A 10,958-nucleotide genomic window follows, 5' to 3' on the forward strand; every position below is an offset into this window, starting at 1 on the left:
TGTTACCGTTTCGGAGTTACGGGGTGTTTTTCAAAAATGTGCATTTTTAACAAATCGCTGTAACTTTTATGCTATAGAAAATTTTGTATTTTTATGAAAACATTTCCAGCATTGTGAGGTGGTGCCTCGTCTTGCTGGAAAAATATGTTTTCGAGTTCCATATTAGGGGCTAATCATCAATAAAGGGTCCAAAGCCTACCAGTTAAAAGTAGCGAATTTTTAAAAATTGTGTATTTCGAAGGAGATTATAACAAAATATCAAGTGTGCTATATTTTTAAAAAGGTAATTTGAAGTTCTTTTCATTTAATTAAAAATATTCAGGGCGTCCCAAATAAAAATCAAATTTTCTGTTGATAACTCTCAAATTAATAATTTTAAAATAATTATACTTTAACTAAAAGTTACAGCGGTTTGTTAAAAATGCACATTTTTGAAAAACACCCCGTAACTTCGAAACGGTAACAGATATCGATATGCGGATCATGTTTTTGGCAAAAACTGAGCTCCAGACACCGATATTAGTTTTCGTCTATCTCCTATAAAAAGGGTATTTCTATTTAAAAGCGTCGAATTTGACCCACCCTGTACAATGCTCGTTTGGAAAATAATTTTGTATCACCGTGTATAGTTGAAAGCTCTCGTCTTAACCGATGAAAAAAAAACCTAAATATATATATAACTCTCCGAAACGAGTCACGAGACTTAATTCAATTGGATCGGTACTCTATTTAAATGCAGTACCGATACACACACGCTCAATCATCCACTCTCTAAACGTAAATTAATTTGAACCATGCTCTCGCCGTTTCAATGGACTAATTATGAGCCGTCCTGTAATAACGACTTCGAGTCCAGTCAGCTGCTCTCGCTACACATATATAGCAACAATTAAAATCACATGAATACACTTAAGTGTATTAATAAGCGAGACAACAAACACTTTAATGTTTGCTTTTGTAATCGCCGATGATTAATCTACGTTTGACGATTGTGTACGGTTGATGCGTAAATTTTTCGATTTTTTTTTAACAATAGTAGGTGATGTAGGTATGTAATTTGTGGTCAAGCTTTGAGTAATTTATGGTATTTAGTACAGAAAAAAATGTATTTTACTATTATTACGCTATTTTAGTAAATTTCCCGCGATTATAGTCAATAATAGCCAACCCGGAAAAATTAAAAAAAAAATATGTCAATGACAGAATAATATAAACTGATATTTATTACCGTATATTTATTACTGAAGAACCGAAAGGCGCCAGAGACAGACAATGTAAAATGTAGAATGAGGAAGAGAGGGGGGGGGTAATCACTGCAACCTTAAAGATATATTGTGCCCCCCTTCCTTGAGTCATCACACAGTCTATAACTCATTATACCCCTGTTGTAGAGGGGACAGGGTGTTTCCCATCCTCCTCAACAACAACAACAAATAACGCTTTATTGTACAAAAAGCCACAACAGCTTCATCGACAAAGCACTCACAAAACAACAAAATCACAAAAAAAAAACAAACAACAAAAAATACACAATACAAATAATACAATTCAAAAAAATTTAAGTCTTTAAAATTACAAAAAGAATATACATGGACAATTTTAGCAGTACACAGTAAATAGATATGATTTTAGAGTTATAAAATATTAAATACTTGACCTTTGACCAGTGTGTGAGATGATCAAAATTTTAAAATTCAAAATTGTTCATAATTAAACATCAACAAAAATGTCGTTTACAGCATATAGGGCTCTCTCCAGTAAGCATGATTTTAGAGCTTTGCGAAATGCGGGAAAGAATGAAAGCGACTTGATATCCAAAGGCAGATGATTGTACATTTTTTTGGCATTGTACAGTATTGAACCTTTAACTAGTTCTGAGCTCGGGGTTGGCAGATAAAGATCGTGCTCTGCATTCTAAGTGGATAGTTATGAGATGGCCTTTCGGGAATAGCAGATATGTGCTTGCGGATTAAGCAAACGGATTCAAAAATGAATAAAGAAGGAAGAGTCAGTATTTTCAAATTTTTAAAGAAATTCTGGCAGTGAGTTCTACTGTTCAGTCTCAATAAATATCGAAGTGCTCTCTTTTGAAGTCTGAAAACACGATCAAATTTTGTTGCGCAGCAAGTACCCCAGAATGGAAGGGCATAACGAAGATATGACTCAAAAAGAGCATAATAGACTATTCTAGAGGTTGAGAAGTAAAGTTCCTTAGAAACTAATCTTAGCGCAAAACAGGCAGGCGCTTAGTTTCTTTGATAGAGCTTCGATGTGAAAGTCCCATTTTAACAAGTTGTCTACAACAAGTCGTAAGAACTTCACAGAGTCCACGACGTCAATAGTGGTGTTATTAAGTACAAAAGTTGTATAATACTTTTATATGACAAAACTTTAGTTTTTGATAGGTTAAGACATAGGAGATTAGAATCGCACCAAGACTTAATGGTGCGTAAGTCACTGGATATAGTATCATATAGTGCCGCAACATCTGGGCCGCTCCAAGTGAAACTAGTATCGTCCGCAAAGAGGCAGATTTTACCGCTAATGTCTAGATTTGCAATGTCGTTGATAAACACCAGAAACAAAATAGGGTCAAGTACTGAACCCTGAGGGACACCACATTCTATAGGCTTACAAGAAGACATAGACGTATCAATCCTCACAAGCTGCCTTCTGTTGCCAAGATATGACTTAAGCCATTCGAGCGGCACTCCCCCGAAACCGTAGTATTGCAATTTATTAATTAAGATATTATGATTTACACAATCGAAAGCCTTAGAGAAATCACAGAAAATTGTAGCTGTAGAGTGATGGTTATTCAGGCTAGAGTATACATTATTAAAAAGGTCGAACATAGCATCATTTGTGCAACTGTTACTTAGAAATACAAATTGATGGGTAGTAAGTATTTTATATTTAAGGAGAAAAGATAGAAATCTTTTTTTAACCAATCTTTCAATGATCTTAGATAATGTGGGCAGGAGTGCAATTGGCCGATAGTTCGAAGCTTCATCTTTATCACCTCCTTTATACAGAAGAATAATTATTGCTGTCTTAAGGCAGTTTGGAAAAACTTCATTTTGGAATGACTCGTTAATTAAAGTAGTAAGATGGTTTAATGTGCATTCAGGAAGTTCAGAGAACATTTTGAGAGTAAGCCCATCAGTCCCAGATGAGGATTTGTTTTTAATACTATTAATTGTACTACGGAGCTCATCTAATGCTACAGGCGTGAAGAAGAAACTGTGTAAATTCTCATTTGCTTTAGGGAGAATGAAAGTGAATCATGGGAAGGAGTTATGGTGTTCACTAAATTTTTAGCAACATTAACAAAGTAAGTGTTTAAATCTTCAGGTGAATTAAAGACTGTGCCAGAGGAAGAAGTCTTATTCCTTAAGTCATTTACAATAGCCCAAGTCTCCTTAGCGACATTACCGGCTTTGGCTAGCCTCGCATTATAATAAATGTCCTTGGCAGCATTTATAGTCTTACAATAACCTTTCTATAAAGTTTCACGTAATTATGAAAGAAGACGCAGTTCGTGAATTTCTTAAGGTGAGATAATGAGCGCATGTTCTTTGCAGATATACGCCAGCCTGTAGTAGACCAGGGTATACCTTGTTTAATTTTGATAGGCTTAAGAGAAAACGCCTTGTACGCCAGATTTGACAAGGTATCTATAAATCTAGAAAATTCGGAATCGACGTCAGCCGAGAGGACAACCCACTCAGTTGTTAGACATAGGTGGTGAAAATTTTCATCCGAAAAAATACGGCCCAATTTGCGCGAGGTATTTTTGCATTTGGATTTTGGCAAAAACTTTGTCAATACTGCCTCATGATCAGAGAAACCCGAGTGAAGGACTCTACAGTCAACGAATTCCGGGTCAAAAGACGACACGACCTTGTCTATAGTACTAGAGCCAGTTTTAGTTATTCTAGTTGGTGAGTCAACATGCATGAGTATACCAAAAGAATGAAAAATGGACTGGAGAGACTCCTTAGCTACTTCTTCTGAAAACAGTTCTTCCTCCGAGGGTACATACTCTTCCACGGTTGGAGTTTGGCTCTCCGTGTCGCCCTTCATAGTCGAGGAGCTTGCTTACGACTGAGGAACCCGTGAGGTGGAGGCTGGAGGATCTGTCTCCATTTTTTCCACCTCTTTAACTTGGTCTCTCCTTAGACCTGATACCGGTGTCTTCCCGTATCTAAATAGAGAATATGTCCTTCTTTCTCTATTGCCTCCTTGGATTTGAGGTCAATTCCTATTGTGAGGACCTGACTATGACCCTCCTCCCTCGATGTCCTTACATTGAAGTTCTGACCCTGGAGGTAGGTTCTGACCCTGGAGAAGTTCTGACCCTAGACCCTCAGCAGGTAGGTGGTATCGTTCCCCTTGCTCCTCGGCAGAAAGACCGTGATGGCCACCTCTTTAGGGATGTTTTCTCCCTTCACTGCAACCAGTTCCGGCCCTTGCCAATTTTTAAGCTTAGGTGCGATTTCCACCAATTTTCCGATTCTTAAGAATCCGATCACAATCTATGAGGATCGTGCCCACCCGAAAGTGTATCCCCGCAAAACGCAGCTGACCCACATTTTATAGATCGTTGTGTTGCGATCCGATCGCCACTACTTCGTTCAGTATAGCCTCTTCTAGAGACGTTTGCTGGTCGGTGGTCAGAGCAACCTCATGGAAATCCTTTGGCAGCACCGCCATTTTCACTTGTCCAGCAATAACGGCAAAGCTGGCGATACGTCCCTGCTTGCCTCCCGGTGTTGGACGGCTTTCCATCCTGGCATTTTTCTTTCCCTGCCGGAGAAGAGGTGAGAGGTTCTCGCTCCCTCTCTTGCCCTTTGATGGAGTCAGGTTGTTTCTTGGTTTCTGTACTCTCCCCTTTTCGGAGGAGTGTTTTTGCTTTTGCTTCCTCTGGAGCAAGTCCTATCAGTCAATATATAGAGTCAATATCTCCGTGCTTCTGCTCCGCTAAGACCTACCCTTAGAGTATCGTCTAGCCCGCCTGGTTGACTCAGGCCGGGTAGACGAAACGGTAGCTTGTGTCGCTTATTGGGTCTAGAGATAGGCTCCCGACCCTTGCTGGAGAAGAGTTGGTAGCTTGTGTGACACTTGTGGAGGATAATCCCAAGCAAGTGTTAGCAGCCCGTCTTGTAGTTTCCTTTGGATTTGGTCCCTTGGAACTTTCATTTGTAATGGTCCCAGTGTCGCCAGGGGGCTTTCCCACAGCTTCACCGGTGGTGTTTTTAATGCTAGATCTCATAGTGTTCCCACGAATCGCTAGGGATAGTCGGTCCATGTACCGCATAGAGTCCCGCATGTAGAAGTAAGGGGTAAATACAATGGGGTGTCTCCTGATGACCTTTTCTTTGGCTTTACTTTCCACTCATTGTGTCACGGCCTTGAATTTTTACTCCCAACGCGCGTAATGAAGTTTCACTTCAAAAAGTTACAGAGATAAACCACTTTTGAAAAACACACGGTATATAAAATTATGGTATTCAGGTTTAAATCCATAAGTTAAATAGAAATAATTTTAAACATTATTAAAACCCATCATTTAGCAACCTTGCTATCGTAGGTCATTTTTTTATGTTTTTTCGTAGTATTATACGGTCGAGGAAGCTAACTAAACTGGAAGCACGTGATAGCGCCGGTTTTTGCTGTGGCGTTGCCTTAATAATGATAAACGGGCGCATCCAATCGACAAACGATTAAGTCGTTTGTTGGTTAAATCGATGCTTAACGAAATTTGCACGTGTTGGAAAATTTTTATCTAATTGTCGATACAGGATAAATAATTAATGAAAAAAAGATTAATAGTAAGCAATTTTGTTGGGCACAATACATCAAATCAAGTGAAATTAGCATATGAAATATTAAATAATGTTAATAGATAGACACTTAATGGTAATGCATGGTACAAAGAATACAAGGTATGATCGATAGCGGCTCCAATTTCGTTCAGTTGGCGCATACCACCTGTGACGTCACTAGGAAAACAATGAATAAATAAAAAATAAAGAAAGTTGACAGAAGATCTGTATCTTTTGGGGTTATGGTTAAGAATTGTTTATTTTTAAGACTTTTTAGTTCGTTTAATTTAATAATTACTAAAATCAGCAGTTCCAAAAATATATTTAAAAATAATAATTATCTATTAACATGGATTTGGACGATAATAGGTAAGAATACTAAATTTATTTCTATATTCGGTATAAAATTGTTTATTAGGTTTTTAGTTTGCGATGTTTATGGTAAATAATTTTCATGTTCATTGCCTCTGAATTCACATGAGGACAGAGATGAGGATATCTATGGAAAAGTAACCACAAGAGGAATTGTTACATCATTTAAAAAATGTTGGAAAGTTTATTGTTTCCCATCGAACAGTAGAAAATGCCAAGCAGATGAATGTATTGTAATTGTGATAGAAGTAATTCCAAGGGTGAAGTTTATTATAATCAGTGGAAGTAATTCCAAGGGTGAAGTTTATTATAATTAGTGACCTGTGCTTCTTTTATATGTAGATGTTTCAGGTTTTGAGAATAAATTGGTTGAACGAAACCCAAAATTTAGAGGAAGATGCGCATCAAGGATTATATAGCTCAAATTTCCTTTAATGGTAGGCAATTATTCAATGCAAATTAACTTTTAAGTGACTGAAATATTAAATAGTTTACAATATGGTATATCACTAAAAATATATTTTACTTTTAGGTACAATTAGGGCCGGATACATTTCAAAAAGTAGAATATTATTTTATATTAAATGAGGTATTGTACCAACAATCAATTTATATTAATACCGGAGATTAAAAAATCACAGAATAAATAGTTCTTTTTTTATACTACAAAAATAAACTATAGAATAAAACAGTATTTAAAAAATATAAAAAAGTTATGTCCCGGCCGAGATTCGAACTCCGGTCTCTCGCTTCCTAGCCCGACTCCTTATGCACTGCTCCACAGTAACTTGCTTAGCGATAATTCAATGACGGTATATAAACAAAAAAACAGGTTTATAACAATATCTTGGCGATTTGAATTGGCGCGCGAGGCGTGCTGACCAATAGCGCCTGTTATCACCTGTGACGTAGCAACCAACCTGCGCAATATCATACCTTGTATTCTTTGTACCATGATGGTAATGTATGTCTCTGGATAAGTTTTTATTTCTTACATTTGAATAAAAAGAATAAAGAAAGAGTTTATACTCTTTCAATGTATATTCATATAAAAGTACTATACAACCTTTTGTACTTAATAACACCACTACCTACTGACGTCGTGGACTCTGTGAAATTCTTAGGACTTGTTGTAGACAACTCGTTAAAATGGGACTTGAACATGGAAGCTTTATAAAGGCTGCCTGTTTTGCGCTAAGATCAGTTTCTAAGGAATTTAACTTATCAAGGTCTAGTATAGTCTATTATCCTCTTTCTGAGTCGCATCTTCGTTATGCCCTTCCATTCTGGGGTAGTTGCTGCGCGATAAAATTTGATCGTATTTTCAAGCTTCAATAGAGAGCAGTTCGATATTTATTGGGCCTGAACAGTAGAACTCACTGACAGAATTTCTTTAAAAATTTCAAAATACTGACTTTTCCTTCTTTATTAATTTTTGAATCCGTTTGCTTAATCCGCAAGCACATATCTGCTATTCCCGAAAGGTCATTTATGGCCCAAATAACTCATTTTGAGTGAAATTAAAAAAACTCTTTTTTCCGATCTTAATAGCTTACCATACCTGTTGGTATGATCGGCTAAAAAAGAAAATGAGGCATTTATGAAATCGGGAGCAGATTAGAAGGATAGTCCTCAGTGTAAAATCCCCTTTAAATCAACAACTAAAAAGCAATAAAAATTAAAATGTAGACGCTCACTAAAATGAACGGGCTAAATTTTAGCTACTTGATTTAGTAGCTTGCTTTTAGCTACTTTAGACGTGTAACTGCGGCTTAAGTAACAGTGAGACACCCCTCGGTCTAGTGGATCAACCCTTTGGGGTGATCTGGACAGGGTTTCTGCCCGCGAATTCAACAGACTATAATATAAGAACTAGAAATTCTAATCGTGAATTCTCGTGCGTCGAGAAACAAAAAAGTAGAAAACAATCCCTATAATCCTCAAAGACGAACTATAATCCTCAAGCAAAAAAAAAAGAAATAAAATAAACAACTATGCAACAACTTAGACGAAAATGATTAGTGTATTTATACCAAAACAAGCTAAAATTGAAAGTGAAATGAAGCCTGTTCTGATGACAATTTCAAATTTTATTATCGCAGATGTGCTACTAAAACTAATTATTAAACATTCGCAGACAAAAATTCGCAGGTGACATGCCAGACATTTTTAGTTAAATATTTTTTAGATTATTAATAAGTACTGTCTACACCTTTGAGCCGGAATTACGGGTTCATTGTAGCTGATTTTTCTGAGAATGTTACTTAATATCTCGCGCAAACACTTGAAAAAATCAAAATATTTGTTTTTAAACAAAAAAACGGATTTTTTGTTTATCGTGTCATGGAATATGTTGATATTGTTAATGTATGTCAATTGGATTTGAGCATATCTTATGTCGGGTCCAGACCAAGCAGAAAAACAACGACAAGACAGAAACATTCATGTTTTACGACCAAATTGCGACAAATCCAATACATTTTTGCGACATTTTTGTTTCATTTTTGTTTTGTTTCAAAATTTGGAGACTTTTCAATGTCCCGTCTCGAGTCGGTGAAGATCAAAGTGTCTATGTTTTGTTCTTACTATGGCGGTTGAAGCGTAGTGCTAGCCACATTACCTTCCTTGTATACCGAACGGCTCTAGCATGGCAAGCTGTACCTTGCTACTCCCAAGGCGTTAAACGCTATATACGGGAGCTATTATTATTATTACCTAATAAAACTCTCATTTTGAATTAAAAAATGTTTTGGCCCTGTAGTAGGTACTGTTTGGCCTGTAGCAGGATCATCACACAGAATCAGCATTTTCCAGAGGCACGTTATGTTTGTTTACATAGAGAATACACCCTTTTCAATAGTACCATACTCCTCTACTAAAATGTATGGCATTTTTACAGAAAATAATACTCTTAACTCACTTAACTGGTCTCGAAACTAAAGACATCATCAAAAGCTTCTTAGGTACCTTCTTCTAAGATATTCGCCGCGTACCACGGTCTCAACCATCAAAAGGACCAAAATGAAACAAAAATGAACCGTGAAGAGGCGCTGTTGCCGGGTTGTTGCTGGGTATTTAGAAAAGCAGATGGACGGATGGTCGCTGGGTATCTTCGGCACTATCTTAGAGAAATAAGTAAGGACAGAGGGGTAATAAAAGGAATAAATTAATATTAGTTTTTAAGCTTCCTCTCTATAAACAAAATTGCTCTATACCGGATGGTGCATTGTTGTTGAAAACAGGATACTCTGTGCAAATTTTGAACTGGCCACATATTGGATCCTTTTTACAACAAACACGAAAATAGTTTTTTTAAAGGTCTGCGCATGGAATATACATGTCCCCAATTTGAACAATTTTGATTAAGCTTAAAGATTTTAACTAATATACAGGGTGAGTTTCCTACGATGTTCTCTATGGGTATCTCGGAAACTACTGGAGATAGAGAGTCGGTTAAATGGGGAAAGAATTGCAGTTTTGTGGGGCCATAAATATGCGCCTTTCAGATTTTTGAAAAAGTTCATGGCTTACTAGATATTCCGAAAAAAAACAATTTTGGCTATTTTAAAAATTGTCCCTAATTCCATTATAACCTATTTTAGAAAAAAAGTTTTCAGACAAAAGTTGTAGATAATCACATGCCTAATGAGCTTGTGTTCTCCGATTTTTTCTAAAGTCTGTCATTTTTGACATATGACACAAACATATATTTTTTTTTAAATGGAAACCATAATTGGCCATGACTTCATAAGAAGCGCCATTTTTTAAGCTTTTCAAGGATATAAGCTATAATATGTTTTTTTTTTCACAAAATTGCTAAGTTATAGCCAATTCTTATCTTTGTTGACTAATTTCGCTTAGTTAGCCATGCAAACAAGTTCAATCGTCGTTGCTCTCAAAACAAAAATTGTAAATATGAATTTTTCAAATGAAGAAAAGCATGTAGGATTATTGGTTCAACTTTTCTTGGCCATACAGTTTCGAGTTACGTTGACCAGTGAACGTTACTTACGTTTATTACAGAACGGTCTTCAAGACATGTTAGAAAAGTTAATTTTAGATACTCGCACATTAATAGAGTGGTTCCAAGATGACTTTCATTATGACACACCACCCACACACAATGAAAGAAATGTTAAAAATTATTTATACCATAATTATGTAGACTCAGGGATAGAAAGAGGTGAACCAATTGCATGGGCCTCCTCAATCACCTGATCTATCCATTTTAGATTTTTTTATGCGTTATGGTTAACAACAAGGTTTACAAAAGAACTTATGAATTAAGAGAGGCACTTGAAGAGGCGGTACAGGAGAAGTTTAATTAAATCGACCGGTCGTTCTCTATTTTCAGTAGTTTCCGAGATACCCATAGAGAACATCGTAGAAAACTCACCCTGTATATAAAGAAAAATTGCATCTAGTTTTAAATCAAAATTGAACAGATAACAATGCTTTAAATTCAAGTGACTCAATCGTAAAAACGTTCCTTTAAGACGCGTTTTCACAAATCAAGTGAATGGATCAAATTACAGGTATCTAGGAATCTTCTATGAAGAAATATTATTATAGACATTTTTTCCATAACAACTGTTAAAATTGCCTTATATCTATCAAAAATAGTAGATAAAATAGTACTTTAACCGCAAGGGTAGATTAAATGACTTTAACAGCGAGAATAGGTTAAAAACTTTATTTCTTCTGGCACGCTTTTTAATTATTTTCTTTTTTGAAAATGTTTGTATTCCTTTTTATAAA

This window comes from Sitophilus oryzae, unplaced genomic scaffold (assembly GCF_002938485.1).
Source record: "Sitophilus oryzae breed Bouriz unplaced genomic scaffold, Soryzae_2.0 scaffold_1191_pilon_pilon, whole genome shotgun sequence".
Classification (NCBI taxonomy): domain Eukaryota; kingdom Metazoa; phylum Arthropoda; class Insecta; order Coleoptera; family Curculionidae; genus Sitophilus; species Sitophilus oryzae.